This window comes from Anopheles coluzzii, chromosome 2, assembly GCF_943734685.1.
Source record: "Anopheles coluzzii chromosome 2, AcolN3, whole genome shotgun sequence".
Classification (NCBI taxonomy): Eukaryota; Metazoa; Arthropoda; class Insecta; order Diptera; family Culicidae; genus Anopheles; species Anopheles coluzzii.
This window is the reverse complement of record NC_064670.1, coordinates 74,474,959-74,479,293: the sequence shown is the minus strand read 5'-3', so window position 1 is coordinate 74,479,293 and position 4,335 is coordinate 74,474,959. Positions and strand designations below refer to the sequence as shown.

The window sequence follows — 4,335 nt, the reverse complement described above, 5'->3', positions numbered from 1 at the left end:
CCCGGCGGTAAGTACCCTTTAATCCATATACAAAAATAACTCTCCATCAGTTCACAGGGAAACAGGCAGCAAAGAGGATTCCACAAAGCACAAGCGGCTCCAGGCTTAACCCGCCGTCCACCCCACCTGGCCCTTGCCCCCCCAAGGCGAACGCGAAAAAAAGGAACGCCCCAAAATCAAACTGCACAGTGTGTGTGCGTGTGTTGTTTTGCTTCTTTCCCATTCGAAACCCGAACTAATTTCGGCTTTTTGCACGAATAAAGGTTCGAGCCATCGCTTCCGCTCGAAGTCCAGCAAGGGTTCGAGCGATAAGCTCCCAACCAACCAAACCGAGCTCTTTCGAAGCAAATTCTTCGTGATGAGCAAGAAAGCATGTCACGCATCTCACGTGTTGCCATGCGAACAGCTGCGTGTGTAGATGTGTGAGTGCGCGGAGAAAAATTGATGGATGACGAATGGAGGAAGGGGAGGAGCTTCACTCTGTCGAAGCATCTGAAGGGGGGCCGAACGCTCTCTTCACATTTTGCGAAGAATCAGTTTAACTCAAACGCTTGGCAAAGAGGATATACTACTTTGAGGCACTAAATATTTCAGGCAATGGAGTCGTGGTCTATTAGTATTAGTATAAATTATTTCCCTTGCCCCATTAATTAATTAATTTAAAGGAATAAACATTCATCTGAGTAAAATTTGAAAAGTCACTTTTAGCGAAAAACTTTTTCCAAATGTGTTTTGAAATTCTGAATCGATCTTGTAAAGACGGGTTTTTCATACAATGCGTACTTTTTAAGATATTTGAAAAAGTACGGTTCATAGGGTGCGCGGATGATATACTAGCAATGCTATTACAATGAAATGCTATTCCGCTCTATCAAATTTCGAGCTGAGCGATTTTGTCTGTTTACGTTAGAACCGCTCCATTATTATTGCGCCTTTTACGTCCTCACGCGCGAATTAGCAAATAGTTAAAGTGTTAGGCCCGCTTGTGTTGAACAGTAGATCCACCAAGTACCTTGTTTCAACTCTCTGATTAAATGTCACGTAATAAATAAATCGAATAACTCTCCTTCCAATTTCAATTAAAAACACATAACCACTGCACATAAGGTAGGAAGATAGATGAGAGGAGGAGGAGGGGCTATAAACACGTACGTAAATAAAAGGGGGCAGGGCGCGCGTGTGAGCGAGAACGCGGCAGCATACGAGAGATTTTTTTCTTTCTCTTTTGTAGCATTTCGGCTAAACACCCGAGCCTAACTTCGGTAGGAACTGCCTATCAAAGTTGATACACCTTCGGAAGAGAACTTCTATCGAAGCTATATCGAAGCAAATTTACTTCGAAAGAGCACGGTTTGGTTGGTTGGGCTCCCTCGAACCCATCTCGAACCTTATTTCCTTCGAGCGACTTCGGCTTTGTCTGTTGGGTATGCGTATCAGGTAGCAGCATCCCAAGTAGCAACCGAAGCTTTTTTCTCCCAGTTTCAACCCCCTCATGTCCACAAACTGCCTTCGCTTACTATTCCTATCCCGTTTCTACATTCTACCACGTTTGTTGCGTTCTCGCTCATCAGGGTGTTAGTCAATTCTCTCTTGCCACACGAAGAGAATTATCCTGCACACTTCGTGTGTTGGATTCTACCCATCCCTGTTGAACACAAGTCATTTTCTTCCATCACACTCATCAGGGTGTTTGCTCTTTTCCATCCAAACCAAAGAGCGACTTCAGTGTGCTCTGAACCGTGGACATGAGAGTGTGTGTTTGTGTGCTGCGTGAACTATTTTTCCTACGTGAAACACTTTCCATACTGCGCCATCCGCGGTGTTCTTTCTGCTTCATCGGAGGACGAATTTTTATCATCTAATTGTTTGGGTAAGTGTTCTTTTCTAAGTGTCTAGTGCTATGTGACATTTATTCTAATTCTAATATTTTTCTAATATGCAATGTTTTGCATAGTACAAGTTTGAGATGTGTGCTGCTACCGCTAGCTGTTCCTCAAACTACTTAAAAAGTGTGACACTGTGTGCACAGGCGTTCAAGTTTCAATTGATCCTCAAGCACAAAGGTAAGTTTGTCACATCTTTAAATGAAGTTTAATCTTTTTAACAAAGTGTGTCTATTAATTGTGTATTTTCATCAACAGCCTTCATACAACACCGCGGTTGAGGCGCGCCAAATCTGATGACATCTTTCCTGAACCAAGCAGGCTGAACACGCGCACCACCACGGGCTCCAGCGCGGTGTGAAGAGGGAAGAAGAAAAGACAGAATTGGAAACAGCCGCACCAGGCTTCCAACCACCGTGTGTGTGTATGTAAGTATGTGAGAACACATGTGTGAATCCTCTTGTGGGAACTGCAAAAAGAAGAGAATAAAGAGTGTGAAGCAGCTAGACTGCCGCAACCAAATTAAGAGAGTGAATTCTCATTTCAATCCGAAAAACTGGGAGAGAGTGATGACATGCGAGAGAGAATAAAACTAGAAACACGAGAGAGGACACGAAGCGCTTTCGGGTTTTTTTCGCCTTCGCGCACATTTTGCTTTATGCGCGCGAAAAAGTGAGCCTTGATGAGCGCGATGGCTCCCATACAAAGGCCTTCGGCTTTGCTATCTGGGATTTGTACTGCTTACCTGCCGTATGCCGCTGTGATACCGAGCGAGACGCATAGACAACGCATCAAAAGGACATGTGTAGCCGTGAGGAAATTTTTCTGTGTCTCTGTTGCCTTGTCCTTGCCTTTAGATCCTGATGAGTGAAGCATGCATACCTTTCGGGTACGTTCGGGGTATAAGCTCTGCCCTTCTCATGTTAATGGTAAAGATAGAATCGTATGCCATCGGCTCTGCATTCGGGCGTGGGCAGGCCCGTGGACGCCGTCTGTTCGCACGCAAACGGCTCGACTGAACCGTGTCATTGGGAGTAGTGTGCGTAACTGAGCAGTCCTCGGTCTTATCTTGCATCTTTATTTATACGATGCATTTCTTTAGATAGATTTGGTTTTACTTTCACTTTCTGTTTTGTGTCAATTATGCTGAAGATCAGTTTTTGAGTTTACACACATATGGTTGCGCCTACTCTGTAAGGTAAGTTCTGGGTTTTTGTGCTTATGCGGTGTTTTTTTCTACGCTTGCGAGTAACGGTTCTATTTGTACACTCGAAGGTACGGTGTCTCATATTTCATCATTTATGCCTTGATGGTCGCTATTATGCAATGTTATGGTTTTACGCTTCAAGTGCGTTCTAACGGGTTTTGAGCTGAGTAATGTTTTGTTGCCTTTATGTTTATGTTTATGTTTATGTTTATTTGTCTATCGATGGACAATAATGCCCTCTTGAACCATTTTAGCAATGTTTTACAATGAGTTCTTTACAGTGGATTACAATAACATAGAACATAAAAATGTGCACTATGGAACCAAATTTAACACAGAAACACGATCATTAAACTCAGTTGGCGAAATCCTCGGCTCAAAAGCGTCGCTGCCTGCGTTGAAAGCACGGCACATGAGTAGGAACGGGTCAGAGGAGCCAAATTGCGTTCTACGGTCGTCAAGGGCCAACATTGCCCGAGTCCGGAGCGGCCTGGCCGGAACGTACAAGTTGATGGCAGCCAGTAGTGACGGAGAGTCAATACGGCCGTCGAGAAGTCCCGTGATGAACAACAACCTGGCTTTTCGTATTCGCTCACTTAGGGTGGGTAGCCCGAGTAGTAAACACCTAGTCCGGTAATCGAGCCTTTGGTTCCATGAGCGAAGTGCAAATCGTGAAATTTTGCGCTGGATTGATTCCAATCGAGCTGACGGACGCGCTGCAATTGGCCACCATACGATATTTGCATATTCCATCAACGACCGGATAAGTGAGCAATAGAGCGCCTTGGTGCAAGGTATATCATTAAGCTCGCGAGTCATATTGATAACTAGTCCTAGCATTCTGTTGCTGGTGGCTACTACGTGATCTAGCTGATCCTTTAATGATAGTTTTGTATCGAGCAAAACACCTAAATCCTTTACACATTGTTTTCGCGCCAAGGACTGTCCATCAAGCGCAAATTCATACAATGATGGGCAGCGAGAACGACTGAAAGTGATGGCTTCACATTTATCTGTGCATAGGGATAAAGCATTACGGTTGCACCAACACTGGAACTCATGCAAGGAAGTTTGCAGTCGGGCGTGGTCTTCTACTGTACGCAGATGACCCGAAAAATTTTCGTGTTATTCGTGAACAAGATGATTATCAGCCGGAACGATCAACGTCGCGTCGTTGATGAAAAGAAGGAACAGCAAAGGACCCAGGTTGCTGCCCTGGGGGACTCCGGAAGATGCATGCACTGG

The 4,335-nt window shown here is 44.7% G+C and overlaps 1 long non-coding RNA gene across 1 annotated transcript; it reads left to right on the top strand.

Moving 5' to 3' along the window:
* The first annotated feature begins 1,766 nt into the window (after positions 1–1,766).
* On the top strand, positions 1,767–2,405 carry LOC125906613 (uncharacterized). Its single transcript, XR_007451967.1, has 3 exons — positions 1,767–1,870; positions 1,967–2,063; positions 2,142–2,405. It is a non-coding gene; the product is annotated as an uncharacterized LOC125906613 (long non-coding RNA).
* Positions 2,406–4,335: the final 1,930 nt, after the last annotated feature.